At 34.4% G+C, this 26,693-nt stretch overlaps 1 pseudogene; it reads left to right on the plus strand.

Annotated features, from left to right (window-relative positions):
- The first annotated feature begins 24,107 nt into the window (after nt 1-24,107).
- On the plus strand, nt 24,108-25,464 carry LOC121031287 (tubulin alpha-1B chain-like; annotated as a pseudogene).
- Nucleotides 25,465-26,693: the final 1,229 nt, after the last annotated feature.

The following is a 26,693-nucleotide window of genomic DNA, read 5'->3' on the forward strand; positions in this document are numbered from 1 at the left end:
ATGTATATATAATCGTATATATAGACATAGAAGAGATAGATATAGATATAAATTGGTCCAGTTCATTTTGTCCAGTTTAGGGCTTATCTCACTTGAGTCAAATGCTTCCTTAGAGCATTAGCTGTGGATAGCAGAGAATATGGTTACTTTGAAGGCAGGCCAACTTCTTTTTGAAAATAGTAGGCAAATATTATAATAAATATCTATTTCTAAATCCTACATGTTAAAAATTATAGGATATGACCTTAAAATATCGGTAAGTAAAACTCCTAGCATTGAAATATTGTTATTAATAGGAAAAAATAAAATACATGGAAAGAAGTCAATTTATAAAGTTTGACAAATAAAACAAAACCAATATAAAGAAAGGATAAAAGCAAATACCAGTGAACTAAAACCAGAGATGCTTAAGAATTGATAAGAAGCTTAAAGATTATTTTTTCAGAATAATAATAAGTAAATCTCAACTGGCCTGGAAATTTTAATTAAAAAAAAGAAAAAAAGGAAATGAACATAACTAGATTTTTTTTTTAAAGTGCTGTGTAATTTGACTTCTTCCTTGCTGATGTGGATGCCTTTTGTTTCTTTTTGTTGTCTTATTGCTGAGGCTAGGACTTCCAGCACTATGTTGAACAATGGTGAGAGTGGGAATCCCTATCTTGTTCCTGACCTCAGGGGAAAAGCTGTTAGTATTTCCCCATTGAGGATGAGATAGCTGTGAGTCTTTTGTATGTGGCCTTTATGATGTTGAGGTATGTTCCTTCTATCCCTACTTTCATGAGGGTTTTTATTGAGAAAGGAGGCTATATCCTGTCAAATACTTTTTCTGCATCTATTAAGAGGATCATAGGATTCTATGCTTTCTTTTAGTAATGTGTCATATCATGTTGATTGATTTGTGGATAGTGAATCACGTAGCCCTGGAATAAACCCACTTGATCATGGTGAATAATTCTTTTAATATACTGTTGGATTTGATTTGCTACTGTCTTCTGAGAGTTTTTGCACTGATGTTCATGTGGGATACTGTTCTGTAATTCATTTTAGTGGGGTCTTTGTCTGGTTTTGGAATCAAGGTAATGCTGGCCTCATAGAATGAGAAGTTCAACTTTCACCCTTCGTAGATGACATGATAATCTATGTGGAAAACCTGAAAGACTCCACCAAAAAATTGCTACAACAGATAAATAAAATCAGTAAAGTCACAGGATATAAAATCAATATACAGAAAACTGTTGTATTTCTATACACCCATAATTAAACAGCAGGAAGAGAAATCAAGGAACCAATCCCATTTACAATTGTATCAAAACCATAAGATACCTAGGAGTAAACCTAATCCAAGAGGTAAAGATCTGTACTCTGAAAACTATAGAACACTTATGAAAGAAATTGAAAACACAAAGAAATGAAAAAACATTCCATGCTCATGGATTGGAAGAAAAAACATTATTAAAATGTCTATACTGCCCAAAGCAAACTACACATTCAGTGCAATCTCTATCAAAATAACACCAGGATTTTCCAGAGATTTAGAACAAACAATTCTAAAATTTGTATGGAACCAGAAAAGACCCCAAATAGCCAAAGTAATGTTGAAAAAGAAAACAAAAGTGAGAGGCATTACAATACCAGACTTCAAGCTGTATTACAAAACTGTAATCATCAAAACAGTAAGGTAGTGGTACAAAAACAGACTCATCGATCAATGGACAGAATAGAGAACCCAGAAATGGACCCACAAATATATGATCAACTAATCTTTGGCAGAGCAAGAAAGAATATCCAATGGCAAAAAAAGACAGTCTCTTCACCAAATGGTGTTGGGGAAATTGGACAGTAACATGCAGAAGAATGAAACTGGACCACTTTCTTACACTATACACAAAAATAAATTCAAAATGGATGAAGGACCAAAATGTGATACAGGTGAATTACACCCACGAAGTTTCTGGAACCAAATAATTTTAGGAGAGTTATTTGAAGCTTTTATGAAATAGCTGATCGTCATTTCGTATAACCTATTCTGAAGCATAGAAGATGCAATCAACTAAATTCATTTGGTGAAAGTAGCATATCTTTTATACTTAAAAATTAGAGCACAAAAAGAAAATCGTAAAAGACAAATCACAGATAAGGAGATAGAGAAAAATATAAATAGAAACTCCCAAACTATGCTGTCTAACAAGGAATTTCAATTAAGTAAGTTTTATCTCTATAATATAGGACAGTTAATTAAGTCTAATAAATCTCATACCTCACTAGATCCCATAAAAAGGTGTTTTTTATAATACGCTAAAAATGATCAGTAAAATTGAGCAAACACTACTATTATATATTCTTAGAACTCTTAGAGAAAACAAAATATTTTAAAATATATTTTAAAAGGTACTTATCAAAAATAGCAGAATATGTATTCTTCTCAAGCGCATGTGGAATACTCACCAATACAGAAGACATTCTAAGAAATGTATCATTTGGGAAGTTTACAAAGTATAAAAATAAAAATACAAAATAATAATTTCTATAAATAAAATTAAATTATGCATAAAATTATTGTGTTCATTCTATGAGATACTTCAGATCAGAATGAGTAGTTTTCATTGCATTACTAGGCAGTTTTTGCCTGATGAGAAGAGGGTGTACTATAAGGCTAAAGGAAATTCTAGCAATTAAAGCAATGAGATCACTTCATTTTATCCACTGAACCTAACATTTTGAGAGACAAACTGAAATATTGGTAAAAATGAAAAATATGTAGCTGCCCTGATATTTGATATACAACAGGCATGTATTTCTATTGCTTATGTATGTTTCTACCACAAATTGCCTACAATAACAAGGAACAATGATCCTAAATAATATTTTGAATATTTCTTGGTGGTGACGTAGGAAGAACCACCAAAATGAAGTAGAGAGAGGCAAGCAGAGGAAGTGGACAGATCATTCCATAAACTGTCACTTATGGAAACTCATGGTAGGAAAAGATAGAAAGTTATTTTGACAAGTAAATCATATGAATACCACTGTCTTCACATAGATAAACGCCCCTTTACTCTTTCACCACTCATTCTCTCCATTTTATCTTTCTTTGATATTTTCTTCTTGACATTTTAAATTTTTTTTTTCAACGTTTATTTATTTTTGGGACAGTGAGGCAGAGCATGAACGGGGGAGGGGCAGAGAGAGAGGGAGACACAGAATCGGAAACAGGCTCCAGGCTCTGAGCCATCAGCCCAGAGCCTGACGCGGGGCTCGAACTCACGGACCGCGAGATCGTGACCTGGTTGAAGTCGGACGCTTAACCGACTGCGCCACCCAGGCGCCCCTCTTCTTGACATTTTAAAAGTCATAATAAACAGAAGGAGAAAATATGGAAATCCTCCAGTGGCAAGGAAAGTAGTATTGCTTATAATCATTAATAAAATACATAATAACAGTAATATCACTTTTTGAGATGCCTGGGTGGCTCAGTCAGTTAAGCATCTGACTCTTGATTTGGGCTCAGGTCATGATCTCACATCATGAGATTGAACCTCACCTGAGGCTTTGTGCTAAGTGTGGAGCTTGCTTGGGATTCTCTCTCTCCCTCTCTTTCTCCACCCACCCCCAAATAAATTAAAACGTAAAAAAATATCACTTTTTGAGTTCTTAAAATGTGCCAGGCACTAAGCTGGGTGTGTTACATGTGTTATCATACTCAATCTTCATAAGCAGTTCTTGGAAGTAGCCTTAGCATTCCCATTTTATCAAGGAAGTCGTTTTCAGAGACCCAAGAGTAATAATCCTGTTAAGTGCTCCTTCCCCTTCACTCTAATTGTCTCAAATCACTAATTGTCTTCTGCTGTGCATGCTCTACCTTTCCATGCCTGGGATAGATGTCTAAAGAACCCCATATAATGATTATTAGTTCATGGTCTACATTTTAACTTATTTGGAATGACAACTCGTAGACTGGCTTGCTCATATATGGAAGTGGAAGAATTCCCTGTGTCAGGGTGGTGGGCACCATTCCTTCCAGAGTACCATTTAGGTTTTGGGAAACAACTAGGCTAATTAGTTCCCTAGGCGCTTCACATCATCTTAATTGCTCGATTTACCTAATACTGAATTAGGAATTATGGAAGATGAAAAGCATCTTCGATTGGCTCTGACCCAGAAAATTTGTTCAATGTTTTCCCTATTTCACCTCAAATATTTCACTATACAAAGAGCATCTGAATCGGCAAATAATACATTTCTGGGTTTATTTACCTAACTTTTGGTATATGCTCATTGTCACACTTTAAATAGCTGTGTAGTATTTGTCTTCTAGTAGGACTATATCTCTTACAACCAGGGAGGATACTCAGCATATTTAACAATTATGTAAAGAAAGCACCAACCAATCAGAACAGATACTAGACTAAGGTCCTGGATAGCTTTTGGTGTCTTAGAAATTCCCCCTGGATAGTAGCATGGTCCTCAAAGTCTTTAGGAAGGAGTGATAGTGAGCATATAGTATAAGGTACCCTCAGGGACTGGGGACAAGAGCTTTGCACCAATCCATAGAAAATCATTTCAGTAGTTAAGAGCTGACATAGGAGAAGATCGGCCCTGCCTTGAAACTACAAACTCTCTTGATTTACGTAGCTGATTTTCTCTAAAGTTCCTATGTAAAGATTATTTTATTATTTTGCTATATTGGAGATAGAAAAAGACACAGAACGCTCATTGAAATAATTGGGTTTGTAGTTTTAGCAAGTTGGTGTCAATCTCTTTTTGTGGTTGCATCTTGAAAACATACCTGTTTCAGGCCAGCATGCCATCAAATACAAATGTCTAGAACAAATGGCTAACATGAAAAGGAGAGAAATACATATGAATAGAATTTCAAGTGTGTGCTGAGTAGGAAGACTGTAGTTTGTATTACTCTGAAGGCAACGGGAAGCAATCCCTCCAGATTAGAAAACTCAGCTGACACCTCACAGCACCTCGCCTCAAAGCTGTGTCGAGGTAAATTGTATTTTTTGAGTATGTTTGTTTTCTGTGCTTTCCGAAATTTTCACATTTTTTCAATGTAAAGTAGGTAAAGAACTAAGATGCATTTTGTTGTTAAATAATTTGCAACACAAACGTTCTGCTTGAGGATAACTAAACTGCCTATCGTTAGATGTAAAATATATGACACACAAAAAATTTAAGATATCTTTTATTACTCCATTCATCTTACATGGTTTCATGCTTTACATTGTGAAGTAAACAATTGTGTAGTACATTCTCTTAAAGAGAGTTCAATATAACCGTGCTGTAGCTCTCATGAAATGTGAAGTGTGGGCACAGTAACATTTCACAAGAGAAAAAAAGACTGGATAAAAAGTAAAAGAAGCCAAAATCTAACTTAATCATTACTTAAACAAAAATAAATATGCCTGGTATCTAGGGTAGGGATAAAATTATATATGATCTTTTATTAAACCTCAATAGTGATATGCCTAGAAAAACTCCAATTCCACTCAAATAGCAAAGGGTGAATGTCAGTAGGTATAACATTAGTATTCACAACAAAATCTAAAGTTAGTGTTTCTGAAAGTGTTCAAATTAATATGGCTGGGATGCTATAGTGAGACGGTTATGACACTACCCCTATAAGTTTTCCAATAATTTATTGCATTTTAATTTACAGCATCTTACTGCTGAAGAGATATTTCCTACAATTACTTTTTTTTAATTTATGCTTTTGGAAACTATGAAATTATTTATGGGATGGCGGCACTGAAATTAAATTATTTAATTAAACCTTTTTAACTGCTTGGAGTTGATCCTACAATTAAAAAGTAGTAGGGTGTAATTAATAATTAAATTAACAGCACAGTAATTGTGTGGGTTTTTTTGTTTGCCGGTTCCCAAAGTATAAACAATTTTGAAGATATAAGTAAAAACTTTACATGCTAACACCTTCTCGGAGAAAGGCAAGAAAATCTAAGTCTAGTATCTGTGGGGTCTCATTTAGTTGACTATTTTCAGACTCCTGCTGCATGAATTCCAGATTAGTTTTATATCAAATTATCATTGATATGATGCAATAATTGATTTATTAACAAGTTAGGACAGCAAATCTTAAATAAGACATGTTAAATAGTATATTCTTTGATATATTCCATGAATTACCAGTTAATACAATTTTTCAAAAAGATTTTTTTTTAATATTTATTTATTTTTGAGAGAGAGAGAGACACAAAGTGTGAATGGGGGAGGGCTGAGAGAGAGGGAGACACAGAATCCCAAGGAGGTTCCAGGCTCTGAGCTGTCAGCAGAGAGCCCTATGCGGGGCTTGAACTCACAAACTGTGACATCATGACCTGAGCCGAAGTCAGACACTTAACCAACTGAGCCACCAGCCACCTCTCAAAAAGATATTTTTAATAATTTGATAACTAAAATATCTTCAGTCATTAAAATGTTTATTAATGATAATGAAAATTTTTTATTTAAAATTTTTATTTAAAACATTTTTCTTATCATCTAAATAGAAACTAAGCTATTATTTTATGTTAGTTATATTTGTCTTTTCAAAAAAAATATATCATTTGAGAAGTTTCCTCAGGATGAATGTAAGATATAAAATATTAACTTCTACAAGATTTCAACTCTACATAAACATTTTATTCATACTATGAGATCTATAAATTATATAAGTTTATTCCTCACCACTATAAGCCCAGGACTTAGAAATATGTGGATGCTCCTGAAATATTTCTTGAATAATTTAATAAATAAAAAGAATACAATTCCTCATCTATGTACATATACTCTAAATTTGGAAGCATTTGAAAAATATTGGGACTCACAAAACACTTTCCTTGGCCCTTCTATAAATTTCATTTTATCATTCTTCATAAAATGAAAATCAAAGATTGTCTTGCAAATTATGTCAACTATAAAAAGAAAAGTAAATATTTTTTTATATATCCACATGGATATACACAATTTATTAGTACCTTGAGTTGGAATATGTAAATGTTGTTTCCATTATAATGTCTCTGACATTTCTCCTTATATGCAAAATAGATATTATTAAATGCTTTGTTCAGAATTAGCTAGACTTTATCTAAATAGGGAAATTAAATGTAATGGAAAGATATCAATGTCCATTTCTAATATTACTGTGAAATAGATGTCCTGAAATGAATTCAAACCTAGCTTTTTTGTTCTCAATAATAATCACACATTTTCTAAATGGCCAGGAATCAAAAATAAGAGGATATAGAAAAATAAAAGGACAAGTAGATCCTGAAATACTGATTTCCTGATGTTGTCAGTTTTAAGAACCTAGAGCCTTGAGTTTTAAAGGATACTTGAGAAACAGACCTAAGGTGGGGAGTGAAAAGTGAGACTATTGTAAACCTAGGACACCGGAAAGGACTATATATTCAGGAAATGCTGTGCATTGTCTACTGGAACAAAAGATGATAAGAAAATCTCCTAAGATTTAGGTGCAAAAATTAAAGCATCTCCTTTAATAATCTGTAGCCAAAGGTTGTGCCCTATGTCACCTTTACTATTGGCAGGTTCCACGATATTTGAAGTTAGGAAATTGACTTAACACATATCCTGGGTTGATAGGACCAAAAAACACCTGACAAGAGGGAAAAGAGAAAAAGCAAAAACAAGTATTCTTTTTTAAAAAAGCAAGTGTAAAATGAAACTAAATATTAATAGTTTAATTATTTAAATAAAGGGCATGGCTCTGTTTTTGATGTTTGATGACAGCTTTTAAGCTTTACTCCTTCTTCTTCCCTCTGCCCTATCTGGGGAAGCATAGAAGAAAGCCTTTCTCCTTTTGCACCGGCAAGTTCAAGCCATAGGTCTACTCTCTGACTCCATCTTACTTCCTCACCAGCATAAGAACCTCAAGCCAAAAACATTTCTTTCTCTCTCAAGACATTTTTGACATCTGTTTTGACATCTGCCCCATTCTCCCCAGAAAGCCTCATTATGCTAGTAATAAACCTTTTCATAATCTTTTGGTGTGTGTGTGTGTGTGTGTGTGTGTGTGTGTGTGTGTGTATGTGATCATTAGTCTCAATATCAAAACCAAATTTAGGTAGAGGTCTATTCTGAGGCTACAAAAAAAATTAAAGAAATTAAATATGACATGTTTTTCACTGTAACAGCCTTTCTCTCTCTCTTTTTTTTAAATGTATTTTGAGGGAGAGAGCATGAGTGGAGGAGAGGGGTAAAGCAAGAGGGAGAGAGAGAATCCCAAACAGGCTCCATGATTAGGACTGGGCCTGAGGTGGGGCTCAATCTCATGACTGCAAGATCATGACCTGAGCTGAAATCAAGAGTAGGATGCTTAACTGACTGAACCACCCAGGTGGCCTACCCAGGCTTTCTCTTCATGAGCAAATAACTGTAAAAATTGCTTTTGTATTGTTATTAAAGTTAGTTTCACCAGTCTATACTTTGTTACATCCATCTATCTTCCTGTGAGAAACTGAAATATTTTTACATTTTCCAGACTTGAAGGACCTTCCTATTCTATATGATAAATTAAAGATGACCAAAATTTATTCCTTAAATACCACCACATATTTTCCTACTGTGCTTATAGGTAATGAGTTTGAGACATGTGAGTTTCACTCAGATTAGCCAGAAGTTCTCCTATATCTTCTCATGTAGCAGGAGCTTTTATCTTATCATAGGTGCTCCTAGGCTCTAAAACTCTGAAGGCTATATAGGTAGCCATTAACAACAATGCCTTTGCAGTACACTAGGCATTTTAGATGCTTTATCATTGGTTGGTAAACTTGAACACTTTTCTTATCCTTTTGATCTTGAATTTGTCTATGAAATTGATGTTTAATGCATGTCTTACAGGGATATTTTACAAATTGGCTTTTAAAGTTTCTGGGAAACACTGAAGTTGACATAGCAATAATAAAGTCCAAACCCAGCTTACCCCATAAGTAGCTTAAATTAATCTCCTGCATTTACAGCCTGAAATGAGATATACCCACTGTTAGGCATAAATTCTATTTAGCTTTCTCTCTCCTGTCCTACACAGGATGCTTAGCATTCAATCAAAAATTATAAGACAAACAGGAAAAGCAACAAAAACAAAATAATAAATAGAACTAGAATCAGAGGATACTCAAGTGTAGGAACCGTAATATAGAGATTTAATGATGTCACTGATTAACATGTTAGTGGATCTACTGGAAAAGGTAAATAACATGCATGAAGAGATAGAGAATTTCAGGAGATATAAACTATAAGACTCAAAAGGAAAAGCTAAAGAATATGATATGAGAGAGATGAATAACTTTTTAGATATACTTATCAGTAAACTTACTACAAAAATAAAAGAATCAATAAACTTGAGAATAAATGACTAGATATTACCCAAAATGAAACACAAACAAAAAGAATAGAAAAGAAAGAAAAGCGATCTCAAGAACTGTTGGCACAATATCATATGATCCATATATTGGAATCCCAGAAAGGAAAGAGTAAAAGAACAGAGCATAAGAAATATCTGATATATAATAGCTGGGTATTTCATGAAAATAATGAAATAATAGAATATTACAAATCCAGAAAAACACAGAGAAGCTAAGTGGGGTAAGTGACACACACACACACACACACACACACACACACACACACACACACTTATATACATCATATTCAAACAGTTTAAGAAAAAGATCACAGGAAAATTGTTAAAGCAGTCAGAGAAAAAGACATATTCCACACAGTGAGGCAAGGATACAAGTCAAAGCAGACTTGTCTTCAGAAACAAGTTAGAAACAATGAAGCAATATCTTTAAAGTACTGAGGATACCTATGTTTAGGGTAGGTGCTGGATTAAGAAAACTTCAGGTTTAAAATCCCATCCTCGGTTTTCAGCTGTCCCTGCCAGTTAGTGCTTCACAAGGAGTCTTCTCTCTCTTCTAGAGTCAGAGTGATGTTGCTAATTTTTCAGTGGTTGCTAACCTTGTTGTGGGGATCTAGGGAGTTCTCTATTGTCCTGGCCCAACCTCAGTTTTATGCAGGACACATGTGCCTAGGTCTCAATGTTGGGGATTTCTTAATGTTCCTGTCCTTCTTGGTAGCCAAATCCTACCTTTTATCCGTAATAGTCATTGTGTGGAAGAGTTTCCTGTCCTTCCCACAGAGGAAAGACATCTCTACTTGTACTATTTTAGAAACCTGGGCTCAGGAATGTTTCCAGTCCCTCTTATAGAAGTAGTATTTTTTTTGTATTTTCTGTTCTTGTCACAGCAATTAAGGATGTTCACTGCTCTCCAATAGAGACTTAAGGCTTTTGAAAGAGAAGCCCAAGTGGGAGGAGGGGGAGAACTTTGTGTCCTTTTTACCGCAGCAGCCATTTCTTCTTCCTGCACTGACAAAGGGAGTTTTCTTCAAATATTCCTTAAATATTGTTTTTCATGAGTATTCAGTGGAAAGTATAAGGAAACAAATGTGTGAGTGGGTGCAAACTCTCGTTGTGTCTATATCTCCCAGAAATTCTACACCATCACAGTAACTTGTAGTTGCTCTTTAGCAATTCATTAAAAATTGTGTTGATTTCTTCTTGCTCATTATTACTGTAGTCATGCAGTGATGACTGACCTCTACCTCCCAGATGCCATTGACATTTCTCTAGTTGTGATGCTCATAATGTCTCCAGATATTGCCAAATGTCCCTTTAAAGGGAAAAACAACCTTGGTGATAACCACTGCTCTAAATGAATAAATATGAGCAAGGTATCGCTCCTCCTCTCCACTTGTTTTTGGCATATTTATCCTAAAAATAGGTATTCAACAACATTAACCAATACATGGACTATTTTGAGAGGAGTGAAGGAGGCTTCCTTAATCCAAATCGGTGTCCAAAATTTCATTCTCAGTAAATCCTTCTTTGGGACTCCACAGTCTTTTCTGCCTTTAGGGGCTCCCCAATAGTGCACCAAACCCCATTACATATCCTATGTATACCATAAGAGAAGATGGGAGCCAGGATGGCAAGTCATTCATAACAACAACAACAACAACAACAACAACAACATTCACTATTCTTAAAAAAACTTAGTAGTATTTATCAGCCACCATGCTAAGAACTGTGAGCACAGTGTTGAACATGGAGGCATAGCACCTGGCCTCATTGAGTTTACCATCTAGTTGGGGAGTAATGGGCAACACGTTAAACAATTAATTTCATAATGTTTGTAAATAGAGTTGAATCAAGTGCATATGTGTAAATAATTCAAGCAATTACACACTCTCTTGCTGTAAGGGGAAGAGTCTTGCCTTATTTTCACTTTCTGATGGCCTTTAGTAACATGACATTCTATCACATGGAGTGCAATTCTAGTCTAAATATACATATTTTTTAATTTATATGGCAGCTAAATACAAGACAATTACTTCATATAAGGCATATTAGAAGTAACAGTAATCTGTTCCAATCTTGGAGGAATTGGCTCACTTGGGCTCACCTCCAATATTACACTTTTCAAAGGGATTTCAAAGCACACATTTTCTCTTAAAAGCTGACTCTATAAACAGATACCACAGAAATATATAATTATTGTATCAGTGATATAAAGAAACGTATAGTGTTTCACAAAGTAATGTCAGAGAGAACATACTCTACTCAAGGGGCTACATGAGACAAAAGGTAAGTCCTTCCTAAAGAAATAATACATGGATGGAAACTTGCTTGATAAGTAGGACTAAATCAAGCAAAATAAGATGTAGTTATATGTGGAGGAGGAAGCAGGTAATGAGGACAGCAGAACAGCACAACGACGTCTCTGAGAGTGGGAAAGAAGAAACACATTGAGGAAGCAGAGAAAAATGTAATTATGTATGGCAGAAATATAATAGGAAGAAGGATAGTGCCTGGAGATACAAGTTGGGATCTATCACACAGGGCTCTGTATGTCTTATTAATAATTTTGAATTTCATATTATAAATAGTTAGAAGCATAATAAAATTTTCTCCAAGCATTTCTGTGGCCAGACATATATTTGCAGTTACTCCAGATAAGAGATATGATGGTGACTTAGGGTGCCATAAGGAGACATCAGGAAAACCTTTAAAATGACAGAATGTGAGTTGATGTTATGAAATACATGTATTTTCCCAGAAATTCATATGTTGAAATCATATACCCCAAGGGGATGGTATTTGGAAGTGGGATCTTTGAGAAGTAATGTGGTTAGGAGGGTGGAGACCTTATGATGGGATTCATGGTGTTATGAAGAGACACAGGAGAGCTTGTTTCTGTCTGCCTCTACCATGTAAGGAAACAAGGGGAAGATGGGCCATCTGAAAACCAGAAAGAGAGCACTCACTAGACACTGACCTGCTCGTGCCTTGATCTTGGACTTCCAGCCTCCATAACTGTGAGGAAAAATATGTTTGTTGTTTAAACCATGTCATATTCTACTATGAGTAACACTAAAAACAATAGATCCGCTATTGGAAATGAAAACAAGAAAATGGAGATGCCAATGTGACACTCAAGTGAAAATGTCAAAAAGCAAGTGAAAGATCAAATATATTTCTATATAGATCTGAGGCTTAGAAGATATGGCTGGCCTGGTGATAATAATTAGGGAATTGTCAAGTTATAGAAAGCTTTTAAAGCTATGGAAAATAGATTCAATCATGTATGAAAAGATAGAACGTGAGAAAAGAAGATGGGCTCTGAGTGAGCCTTGAGGAACTCTGTGCCATTAGAGAAGTTGTTTACACAAGTTTGCAAGTTTATACAAGTTTGAGCTCTATGGCACATCCAAATCCAAACTTAACACCTACCCAGAAATTGCATCTCATATATCCAGACCGTGTGTTGCCCACTCATAAGTCATAGTAAAACTGGTTCTAGGTAGTTTTACCATAAATATCTTTGCTGCAACCATTTTTGCTAATCGACTGCAAGGCAGTTTTGATGTAAAAGAGAAAATCATGCACAATAAAAAGGGGGCATTCACTAAAAAGACAATGAAACACAAAAAATGAAAAATGAAATTAAAGACTTTATTTGAATGAAGACTTTATTTAATAATGACTTTGTTATATTTGAATACGTTTAAAATATGTGTAGATTCATGGCAATGCGGCACAAATAACTGATTTTATATTGTGGGTTGTACCTTAACATTTGTCTTCAAAGTCTTTCATCCATTGTATTATGTATATTTTTTGCTTGTTGATTCGTCTCCTCATTTGGCATCACACTTTTTCTTTTTTCACCAGAATGTATTCCTTCAATAAGAGAGGTATCAGTTACCAAACCCTAGGATGCATATTTTTATTTGAGCTTTGGATTGGGATGTGAAAGCCTACCCTGTTATTTGTTCTTGACATATTGCCACATCTGTTGATAGACATGCCAAAGTTCTGCAGGGCATGTGGGTTCAAAACCATTGTATAGATGATTACAAAAGCTAAGATTTATATCATATAAAAATGGGAGTATTGAATCAATAGAGAAATGAAACCAAACCATCAACAAGTTCACGAAACCATCAAACTGTCAATCAGTTTCTTTTTTATCTTTTATAGCAAAATTGCCTTACAGCCGATTGGTTATATAGTAAAAATATTTGCAGTAAAACCCTTGTGGCATAGATGCTTATCGTGAAAACACCACACGTGAGTAAAACGGAACAAGGAGTTAAGTTTTCTAATAGACAAAGCAAGAGTCTATGCTTTGAAAAGAAGAAACATTTAGGGACTGGGAGGTTGTCCTAATGCCATGTTTAAGAAATTAGAGTATGGAGTGCAGGCAGTCTAAAATTGGAAATACAATGCAACGTCCATGTTACTTATGAGAATGTCACATTCTCCTTTTTAAATTTAATTTCTGAGAGTAGAAAAAAAATTAAAAAGTTTAATTTTTCCCTATTGCCACATGTCTGAAAACTTAAATTTAAAGTATGTTACTTATGGTCACGAACAATACTACGTACACAGTAATGCTTCCACTAATGTTCACTACTCTCCAGGAATCTCCAGAAAATATATAAATTATTTCAAATTCTATTAACTTCCAAAGCTTTCAGAGTCACTAGTACAATGACAAAGTATAGTGGGTAAAGATATTTCTGCCAAGTGATTTGGCCTTGATTTCTATGAAAGCATATGCAAATATGCAGACTACAGACAAGGAACAATATTTCAGGCCAAACCATTTCTGAACTAGAATCAATTCAATTATTCTAAAGCTTATTGGGCATTTTATGGATTATCTAGCCCCATTCCATTTCTTTTTTCATCCTGATCCTTGGATTTTGCCAATTTTCCTGCTTATTATAATTCTTCCATAAAGTGATCCAGGGAAAAGAAAAAAGAAAAAAATCTGGATCAAAATATGGTTATTTATGGAAAGCTATCTTGCTTATGGAAAAAAAAGATGTTCAGCAGAATGGAAGGCTGGATATATTTGCTAAAATTAAATTGAAAGATTATATGTGGATTGAAAGTGTATATGTCCCTAATTATTTTAGACAAGTAGGTCTAAATGATTTCGGGCTGTTTGCCGAGCTCCTTTTACATTCTTAATCTTTCTCTAACATTATTTTTCCATATATAAACTTATAAGGAGTTTTAAAAACAAAACAGCTAATTACAGTAATTACAGCTCCTGTAGCTGAAGCAAGAAATGGGGACCTGAAGCTACACTCCTTTAAACCTCTCTCACATATAAGTGCATAAACATACACATACACTTTCATAAATATATTCTGATCCATACATGTGCACACATGCACTCATATACGCTCATACACACATGCATACACAAATATACATAGGCACATACATACACACACTAGCCCCTTAAGAAAGCCCTTGGGGAACCTGGGTAGCTCAGTCCAGTAAGTTTTGATTTCAGCTCAGATCACGATCTCACAGTTTGAGTTCTAGCCCTGCATCGGGCTCTGGGCTGACAGCATGGAGCCTGTTTAGGATTCTCTCTCTCTCTCTGCCCCTCCTCAGTTCAGTCTCTCTCTCTTTCTCTCTCTCTTAAGCCCTTTGACCATCTCTGCAGAACTCTAGAACTGTGTGCAGTTTGGAAATTACTACTAAAAATCACAAGGATTATGTCATGAAACAATAGTTCTTTAACTTTGTAAGCCATCAGGGAAGTGCACCTGGTAGGAATCTACACAAAAAGAATGGGTATCATAATCAGCCAAGGTAGAGGTTAAATGTAGTATATTATGTGTAATGAAATGCTTATTTATAATTATTACACAAATAAGTGGACAGAAAGGGAGACTGTTGTTTACACAAATATTATTAGCATTTTGTGTATAACTTGATTACACATATTAGGATGGACATCTAGAAAGACAGAAATGCTCCACTGCTTTCAGAAGAACCCAGGATCAATAACATATACAGACCCAGACCTTTCTACTTCATCTGTAGCAGATGCGTTTGAGCAGGTCATGGAGGGACACTCCTGCTCCATCTTCCTCTTCGTTCTAGTATTATACTTCGGTAGGATATGAATGTGACTTAAATTAAACCTTGTTACCTTTATCAAATTTTTTCCCTTTGAGGACAGAGTACTTTATTTCACTATATTAAAACAGACTTTCAGACACTAACTCTGTCAATTGCCGATAAACTTTTTATATCTGTAAGGATGGTTCACCTGTAGGAAAACACCCAAATGAAAGTAGTCGTTAAAAAACAGGGATTGTAATGAGAAATTCAGAGTGTGAGAGTTTTACTCTTTGTCATGAAGATAAGTGTGTAACTTCACCCTTTTTGGTTTTGCAATTCACCCCCACCTTCAGTCCTGATGGTTACATGAAAGTTCTGTGATTCCACATTTGCAGAAAATAATCATCATGAGGAAAGGAATACAGGGCCTAACACATTCAAACGGTGTTCCTTTTGTCACCTCTGTAATCTACCTTCAGAAGTGGGCATGTGAGCCTTTCTGGGTATAAATTCCCAGAAAGAGCCTGATATTTCTTTTCTCCCCAACCCCACCCCAATTCCCTAGAGCTGGCTTAATTCTTAGCTATTCTGTGGTTTGCTATGCCATTCTAAATTCTTCTGTCCTCTTTGTAATTTCCAGTAGGCTATTATCTCTTCTTTCCCCTGATTTCTTATTGGTGTAAGACTTTCCTTTGTTTTGTATTACGATTTTTTGTGGAGTTTGGGGAAGGAGAAAGGAAAAACTACATAAAATCAATATGCTACATGAACTGCAGGTAATGTTTAGGTCAAAATGGCATAGAACTTTATAGGCATAAAAACCTATAACATTACAAAAAACAACTACAAATAAAATACTAATGTTATTTTAACTCACTTAGGCTGTACTGCTATCAACTTCGACAATACTGCCGCTGACGTTTGTTGAGAACAAGCAGTGATTTATGTTAGGTTACTGAGGTAAAATAAGTGTTCATTAACTGGCAAAACTATAGGATAAGGCAGGCTGACAAAACAATTTGTGCTGATAAATTGTTGTGTACTTATTTGCAAGGCTGGCATAAATAATCTTATTCTCAAGGTGCAAACAATAGATAGCAGGAGACCATTAGATGTCATGCCAAGTGGAGGCCCACTAGAGCAATACGGCATTCTCAGAGCTTCTTGCATGAGGACCATTAATTTCCATTTTCTAGTATGTGGGCTCATTTCTAAGAAAAGTCCAAAAGTCCAGTTCCAATAATTTCAATGATAAAGTAGTAATTGTCAAAACAGGTCTAATTGTCTTTGTGCTATTGTTTAGGGGAAAACCCTCTACATTCATAAAATTAATGTATTTTCATCTGAATTCTAATTTAAATCAAGAGCAGCAATCATTTTTTGAGAAGATATTTGCTCAGTCATCACTGTTTTGAATTGGTTGGCCCTAATTTTCGAATAGGTTCTTTTAGATGGTAAATTCATTATTTGTCGAGTTCAAGTTTTAAAACTGTTCAGTTAAGTAACTCTCTCGGCCATAATCAGAAGGAGTGGTGCATGCATGTGTTAAAACATTACAATATTTGAAACACAAAGATACTATTACTGTGATTGAATGTGCTAATGAAACTATAAGAATTAAAGTAATTCCCCTATATGTTAGTTAATACATTATCACAGCGTCATAGTAGAGTTTGAACTTTATAATTAATTACAAAATGAATACAGAATCTATTGCAGATTAGATAAAAGGAAACTACTCAAACTTGAATGTAAAGTGTCCTTAATTTAATTTCATGCTGTAAAATAGTTCCATCATTCTGAACAAGTTATTGATTAAAACGTTTTAAATAAAAATACAAATTGCCACTTTATTTCTCAATCCTTTGATACAAAAAAAAAAAAAAAGATGAGACATCTGGGTGGGTATGGAATACAGAACATTGGATGTCACACCCACTGATTTTCATATTGAGATTTATGGGCTCTGTCTTGATTCTGTTGGAAGGTTGAATTCTATTCTAGTATTCTACTCTATGATTAATTCTTCATATATGATCTCTAGCCTACTTTTTCTCCACGATTTCCAAGCATCCCCAATAGGTCCCATTCAAGTCATGTAGGCTGTTCTTTGTTCTTTTAGCAGTTGGCATCTGCTTCTATTTAAAACATAGTAAGTTCAACTGTCATTTTTTCAAAGTACAACCAATAATATGCTCCAAAATAATGATTGAAGATGTCCAACAGTGACTTCCTAATTTAGACACTTTTCATATACAGTGAGTATTTTTTTTCATAAGGCAATATTAATGCCTTGATGATTTCAAAATACCAGCTGTAGATTAATACAAAAAGAGACAATACAATATTGTAAGCAAGTTATTATGTAATTTAGGTAATTTTGATAGACTAGAAATACTTACCTACTTTTGGTGCTATTAATAATCCATTTGGTGACCCTAGAAAATTATCTCATAAATCTAGATCTTGAAATATTTCTCTGTAAAATCACTGGAGGAAAATATATGTTTTTTTTTTCAGTTTTGCCTGATAATATCACAGTGAAAAAAAGTTGAGAATTTATCAGGTTTACCAGATGTCTAATCAAATTTTATTTACTTTGCCAGTTCTAGGTAAATGTTATTTTAAATTATGAATTTACATCAATTCAAAAGAATGTGCATGATTTGTTGTTAAAAATATGAATACACAAGGGAAAGAAGAAGAAAATTCTTGAGACACATAACAAAAGAGTATACTTTCACAATCTAACAAATCATTAGGTAAAATGGCTCAGAATCCCCATATTCATAAAATGTAATTTGTGCTTCTATTCATTTCAAAGCTTTTCTCTTTGAATAGACAACTAATTTTATTCTTCAATGTATGTTCATCATTAAATCCTTCCTTTAGTTAAATATGTATATGAATATGACAAGAAGGTTTAGTGCTAAAAAAATCATATTGGGAGAGAGCAAGATGAAATCTGTTCATTACTAACCATTTATCAAAATTGTGTAGTTTATGTTTAATCTTCCAAAAATAGATCAACTTTTCATCATGACATAAATCTGTAGTAAAAATTATGGCACTTCACTTACTGATTTTTTAAAGGAAAAATAACCCTTATAAATCAAGTGGCTAGGCTGTAAAAATTTGGTACAGCAAAGTGGTTTTTAAAATCCTGATTTGCTACACGAATTTAAAACACAACCCCCTCTTAAACTCTGATAATTACATTTCACATGCTCCTTTTCCATAATATATTCTCCAGTCTTGGTAGCAAGGTTGAGGAGAACTAGATATGCTATATTAAACAATTATGTATTGGTCTGCTATTATATCCAAAGCATTGGAATTGATTAAATATAGGTATTAAACTTAATAAAACATTATTTTTGGCCTCTATTTTCACATACTGGAAGAAATGAGATTTCTTTAATTTAGAATTTTATTAAGTTTGGTATAAAAAGCAAACATCTTTGAATGTTCCTTTTAAGGTATCAAAATATTCCTTTAATATTAAAAAAGAGCTCAATTATGCGCTTATAAGGATTTTTTTTGCTTTTTTTATATTCTAAAAATGCATCATAATTTATTTCAGCTCAATTTCACAAGCAACCATTGAATATGTACTACTGTATGTTAGTTCAAAAGAAACTCACTTTAAAACTTTACAAAATGTTTTCCATTCTTTTGTATTAATTAGGGAAAAGGCTGTTTATTCACATCTGGGAAACCAAGGCCAACAGTGATATTGTAGTCTCTTTTTTTTAACTTTTTTTTAATATGAAATTTATTGTCATAGATGGATACCATTTCTAGGGACATACACCCTAAACTGTATATGGTGTATGGTGTTTGCCTGTGGGCTGGAGAAAGACCTACTTTTCATTAATTTCATTATGTTTTGGCTTTGTTCTATTTGAATGATTTTGTTCAGAGCATGTGTTACATTCTAAATCCATTCTACTTGGGTGTAATTTACCTACTGTAAAGCAGAACCAAGTAAAATGTGTAGATCCAGATTAATTTTTCACAAACAACATGAAACCTAATAAACGCAACTTCATTCCTCAATCAAGCAACTTCTGATCTTGTTTACATCACTGCAGATTATTTTTGTCTTTTCTAAAACTTTATATAATAGAATCATACCATATGTACTTAATTGTACTTCATTCACTCTACATTTTTGAGATTCATTCGTTTTGTTACATGTTTAAGTAGTGTGTTCTTTTCTAATGCTTGCTGTGTTGTATTCCATTGAATAAATGTACCACAATCAGTTTATCTTTTCACCTGTTGATGGATATATGGGCTGTGTCTAGTTTGTGGCTCTTATGAGCAAACTTATATAAACATGAGAAGTTATTGCAGTTGTATGTTTTTATTTCTCTTGGTAAAATACCTTGATGTAGGATTGTATGATAAGTGTATTTTAATGTTATAAGACATTGGAAACCAATTTGAAAAGTGACAATACCATTTTACATTTCCATCTGAAATGTATGAGAATTCCATTTGCTCCATATCTTCACCAATACTTGGTATTGTCATTTTTTTTTCAATTTTAGCTTTCCAGGTATGTGTGAAGTAATATATATTATTGTGTTTTATTTTTCATTTCTTGATAACTAAAATATTAAACATCTTTCATCCATTTTTGTTTGGTCATTTGTCTTCTAATTATCATAAGAGATTTTTATACATTTTGACAATAAGCCCTTTGCATAATTAGATAATGTAAATGTATTCTGTCATTTGGCTTTCTTTTTCACTTTTTAATGTGGTCTTTTGAAAATTATTTTTAAACCCTTGTCTTAGAGGCTTTTTATATTTTGTTTTGTTTTGTTTTACAATTTATGAGGATTTTTGTTTTAAGAAATCTTGTCTGACATCCTGTTCACAATTAATTTTTTGTTATGTTTTCTTCTAGAATTTTATAGTTTTAGGTTTTTAATTAGGCCTATGGTCCATTTTGAGTTAATTTTTCATATTTTATGAGGTAGGGCTGAAGCTCATTTCTTTTTTAAAAGATATATCCAGGTGCTCTAGGATAGCATATGGAAAACACAATCTTCCCAAACTGAATTACATTGGCACCCTCATTAAATCATTGATCACTTACACATGTATCTATTTATGGATTCTATTCTGTGATATTGATTTTTGTTTCTGGGCTTATGCCAGTATGATATGCTGTTTACTTCTGTATCATCACAGTATGTCTTGAAATAAAATGCTATACACCCTTCAACTTGGTTCTTTTAAAATTGTCCTGGCTGTTCAGAGATCTATACATTTTCACAAAAATGTTAGAATTAGTTATGTAGACAAGCATTTTTGCAAATAAGGACAGTTTTATTTCTTCATGCCCAATCTATATTCCTTTCACTATATTGTTTGCTTTCTTGTATTGACTAGGAATTTCAGTACAATATTGAATAAAAATAATGGGAGCAGATTTGTTTTTACATTTCCTGATTTTCCTGATGTTAGCAGTTAGAAGTCAGTCTTTCTTCATTAAATATAATGTGATTTGTGTCTTATAAGAAATGTTTACATTTCACTAAGTTTTAAAGTTTATTTGATAAATTGTTTATGATACTCCCCTATTATCTATTCAATGTCTGAGGATTAGAGGGTCAACAGTGATGCATCTTCACATTGATTGATTATTTTTTTCATGGGTCAGTCATACATTGACTATTATAACAAGTGTGAATATACCTGTTTGTCAACTTTCTAGTTGTCATTATAGAAAGACAAGCCTAGTACAAATTACTCCCTTATAACTTAAGGTGGAAGTATATAAGAAGGTTTCGTGTGTGTGTGTGCGAGAGAGAGAAGGTTTTTAATTGTGAATATACCTTTTTAAAATAAATGCAGGATAGTGCACATAGTCTGTGGCATATTGTTTGTTTTGATAGCTTGGTTTTAACTCATTAAAATTATTAGCATTAAGTGTGTTATTATCCTTATTTGTATCCTCCATTATTCTTACCCTTCTTTTTCTCTAAGATCTGTAATATTGCCTCATACATTCCTGATATTATTGACTACTGTTTTCTCTTTTTCTTATTATCAGTCTAGCTAGAGGTTCATGGCTTCACTTCTACTTTTCAAGGATGCAAGTGTTTTTCAATAATTTTATCTATCATTTCTTATCATATTGATTTTCATTCTCTGTTCATAATTATTTACCTTCTAATTTGGCTTTAATTTGCTCTTTTATCTAGTTTCTTAATTTGGTAGCTTAGATCATTGACTTTAAACCATTCTCCTTTTATAATAAAATGTTAAAATATAAATTTTTATCTAAGCATTGCTTGAGTTGTATTCCTCAAATTTCATTATGTTATACTTCATAGTTAACCCTATTCAATTTTCAAAATTTTTCTGACATCTTTTCTGATTTCTTCTTTGACCCATCGGTTATTCAGAGTATGTTACTTAATTTACAAATATCTGAGAATATTACAAATGTATTTTGGTTATTGATTCATAATTAAATTTTATCTCTTCAAAGAATACATTTTTAATGAATCCAATCCTTATAGGTTCACTAAGACTTGATTTATGGCCCAAAATATTTCCTACTTTGTGAATATTCCATTTTCACTTTAAAATAATATGTAGCCTGAAATTATTAAATGTAATGTCTATTAATATTAATTAGTTATAAATATTTCATAATAATTTTAATTTTTATATTCTTACCAATTTTCTGTGTATTTTTTCTGTCACGTATGAAGAGAGAAAGGTTGAAATATCCAACTATATTGTGAATTGGACAGTTTATTTTTTCCATCTGTTTATTGTCTTTTAATGTACTTTGAAATTCTATTGTTAGATGAACAGACACTAGATTTGCTTGTCTTCTTGTTTATTTGATCTTTTTGTCAAAATAAATACCTTTCCTTGTCTGCTAATCTTCCTTTAACTGAAGCATATTTTGTCTGGTATTCATAGAGCCACTTCAGTTTTGTAATAATTAGTGTATTCATGCTCCAACTTTTCCACATTCTTTTACTTTCTACTTATCTATGTCTTTATATTTAAAGTCAGGATATTTTTTTAAATTTTGTATTGTTGAGTCTTCCTTTGTGTTTATATTTTAGTATGCATTTACCTTATTTGTAACTCTACATTCACTTGAGTAGGTATATTTTCTAATTAGAATCATTTTCCTTCAGCCTAAAGTACTTATTTTATTATTTTAGAGTACAGGTATGCTTTAAATAATATATTTTTCTCCTTTTACTTATTCACTGCTTATTCACATCATATTTATATGCAATGGAGAATCATGGTAAAAGAATAAAAATATTGTGTGCCCACCACAACCAATACTAACATTTTAAAATGATACTATATTTTGTGGCTAGAACACAGAAGTAAAAGAACGCTTTTTCCATTTATCCACTTATCTATTTATTCCATTTACCCATAAACACATTTTCATTCACCCATCCTCTAGCTGGTAGACATTTAAGTTGCTTCTTTCTTTCCCTATTCTCTCTCCAGCAAATATTGATATAATGAACATTCGGTGAATAATTTTTTGTACAGGTGGTTTTAGGCTTCTCTAAAGTATATAATAGAACTGTAGAATTGAGGCTTAGATACATCTTCAAAACTACTATTCATTGCCTAGCTGATTATAAGGCAGTTGTACCAATTCTATGCATCCTTGGGGTGGAATTAAGGATCAGTATACAGAGTTGCTACAATATATTACATAAAATGTCAAGTTTCCAACAAAGTTTAGGTAACATAGAAAGAAATAGAAAAGTGTGACCCATTGACAGAAAATAAAAGGCAGTAGAAACTTCTTTTAAGGGGGCCCAGATGATGGGCTTAGCAAGAAAGAATTCTAAGAAGTTATTTTAAGTAATTAAAGGCAACCATACCAAAAGAAAATAAAAGGAAATATGATGAAAATGTTCTGTCAAATAGAGAACATCAATAAACAGATCAAAATTATTAATTATAAATAAAAATTATGAAATTAAAATTTTATATCCAAATGCTTTTAAAAAATGACTAAAGCTAACAACTATATATTTGATATAGCAGAAGGAAAAAAATAAATTTGAAAATATATCAAGATATTATCCAATCTAAACAGAAAAATGAAAATAATGAAAAGGTAAACAATGCTTCAGAAAAATGTGGGATACCATCAAGCACAACATTGTACATATGCCAGAAGGAGAAGAGAATGATAAGGAGAAAAGAGAGAGAGAAAAGAATGAAAAAAATGTTGACTACGTAAAAATAAACAAGAATATAGAGGAATGATATAAATACTTCTATACTAACATATTAGAAATCCTAGATGAAATGGACAAATTTTTGAAAAGTCACAAACTATTAAAAATTATTCAAGAAGAAATAGAGATTCTAAATAGACTTATAACAGTTAAATACCTTTATTGATATTTTTAAAGACTTCCCACAAAGAAAAGAACAAGCCCAGATGACTTCACTAGTGAATGCTACCAAACATTTAAAAACCAAACTGTAACCTTAACAAGTTTCTCCAAAACCAAAAAATAGATGAAGAGTGAGTGCATTACTTACCTCAACTCTTAGCTTGTCAGGGACAGTCATCAGGACCCAATGTCTGTATGCTCCTGTAATCTGCACCTGCTAACCCATAGCCATAATGTGTGAGCACATCTCCATCTCCATTGGCCGGGCTGGTGTCCAGACTGGCAGTGCCTGCTGGGAACTCTACTGCCTGGAATACAACATCCAGCCTGATAGCCAGATGCTAAGTGACAAGATCACTAGGGGAGGAGATGACTCCTTCAACACCTTCTTCAGTGAAACAGGTTCTGGCAAGCATGTGCCCAGGGCAATGTTTTTAAATTTGGAACCCATAGTCATTGGTACCTACCGCTAGCTCTTCCACCCTGAGAAGCTCAGCACAGGCAAGGAAGATGCTGCCAATAACTGTGGCCCAGGGCACTATACCATTGGCAAGGAGATCCTTGACTTGGTCTTGGACCGAATTTGAAAACTGGCTGACCAGTGCACAGGTCTTCAGGGTGACTCAATTTTCCACAGCTTTGGAGAAGAAACTGGTTCTGAGTTCACTTCCCTAATGATGGAACGTCTCTCTGTTGATTATGGCAAGAAGTCTAAGCTTGAGTTCTCCATTTACCCAGTCCCCCAGATTTCCAGTTTTTGGTGAACCCCAAGCTCCATCCTCACTACCCACATCACCCTGGAGCACTCTGTGCCTTCATGGTAGACAATGAAGCCATCTATGACATCTGTTGTAAAAGTTTCAATATTGAATCCCCAACCTACACTAATCTTAGCTGCCTTACTAGCCAGGTTGTGTCTTCCATCATCGCTTCCCTCAGATTTGATGGAGCCCTGAATATTGGTCCGACAGAATTCCACATCAACCTGGTATCCTATCCCTGCATCCACTTGCCCCTGGCCACATGTGCTCTTGTCATCTCTGCTGTGAAAACCTACCGTGAACATCTTTCTGCAGCAGAGATCACTAATGCATGGTTTTAACCAACCAACCAGATGGTGAAATGTGACCCCCATCATGGTAAATATGTGGCTTTCTGCCTGTTGTACCATGACGATGTGGTTCTCAAAGATGTCGATGTTGCCATTGCCACCATGAAGACCAAGCACAACGTCCAGTTTGTGGACTGGTGCCCCACTGGCTTCAAAGCTGGCATTAATTATCAGCCTCCCACTGGTACCTGGTGGAGACCTAGCCACAGTATAGCAAACTGTGTGCATGCTGAGCAACACCATCGCCATTCCTGCAGCCTAGGCTTGCCTGGACCACAAGTTTGACTTGATGTATGTTCAGCATGCTTTTATTCACTGGTATGTGGGTGAGGATGCAGAGGAAGGAGAGTTTTCTGAGGACTGGGAGGGCATGGCCTAAGAAATCCTTTATGAGATTCCATAATCTTGAGAAGGATTATGAGGAGGTTGGTGTGGATTTTGTTTAAGGAGAGAGTGAAGAAGAAGGAGAGAAATACTAATTACCATTCCTTTCAGCCCTGCAACTTATCACATTCAGAAATTTAGCTTCTGCATTAGTTGACAGGCATCAAAGCTCTCTAGTTAGATTGTCTTCACTTTTAACTGTGATCACATCTTACTTTTCCATGTGTACCTGTAAGATTTTTCCATTATGTCTTAAAGGCTTTAAGAAAGAAAAAAAAAAAAAAACAGATGAAGAGGGTCCATTTTTCAACTCAATCTATGAGTTCAATATTACTCTGATGTCAAAACATCATCCCCCCCCCCAAAAAAAAACCTAAAAATTAATGTTTCTTAAGAGTACATATGTGAAAAAATCCTCAGAGTACTATAAAACTAAATATAGCAAAAAACTAAAATCTCATATAAAAGAATTATGAACCATGATCCAGCAGGAGTCAACCCATTAATCAAAGGTTGGCTTAATATCCAACTATAAATGAATGTAATACACATTTTAGTAAAGTAATGGCCTTATGAAGAGGTCCTATGATGCCCTGTAGTACAGCATCCTCAGTTCACCAGAACCTGGGGCCTTAGGGGGTCTCTTCTGAGTGTGTTGCATATGTCCTACTATTGTGGTTGAGGAATGTTTGCCTTCGGTCCAATTGTCTCCAATGGTTCCCTTTGCCTGTTGCAGGCGGAGTTTGATTTCTGTGTTGCTCGTGGGTGAGTCTGGGGCCACCCTGAGCTTGAGTTGAATCAGATCAGGCATTTGGCAGGGCTGCAGAAGCACTGAACAGGAGGCACTCTCCTCTTGTCATCCCCTGAGAAGCTTTCATTGGTGGGTAAAGCCTGAAGTCAGACCAGTTGTCTGCCGCAGCCCACTGCTGGGCTGTGGTGAGACTGGTGTGTGTGTGGTTATCTTCCCCTCTCCCCAAGGCAGGAATCCCTTTGGTGTGGTGCTGGCCCCAATCAGGGCTGCTTGCACATGATCAGGCTTATGGCATCATGTTGGATTTGCCAAAGGTGTATTAGAAGCCATGTCCACAGGAGATCACAGGGGTAGAGTGTGCAGTGCCAGCAAGTTACTTGCAGGTTCCCTGTGCAAGGGAATCTGTAGCCTCCTCAGAAAACTCCTGATAAGGCCTTGTTGGAGCAGACAGATTCACAGAAGCACCAGGGGGCTGGGTGCTGTTAGCAAGCTAGGCGGAGAGTGTTGGCGCTGTGCTGGTTCCCAAAAGTGTCCATGTGTCTAGGCTGGGGCGGGGGCTGGTGGGTGGAGGGA

Source organism: Herpailurus yagouaroundi, unplaced genomic scaffold (assembly GCF_014898765.1).
Source record: "Herpailurus yagouaroundi ecotype Mexico unplaced genomic scaffold, PumYag 141, whole genome shotgun sequence".
Lineage (NCBI taxonomy): Eukaryota > Metazoa > Chordata > Mammalia > Carnivora > Felidae > Herpailurus > Herpailurus yagouaroundi.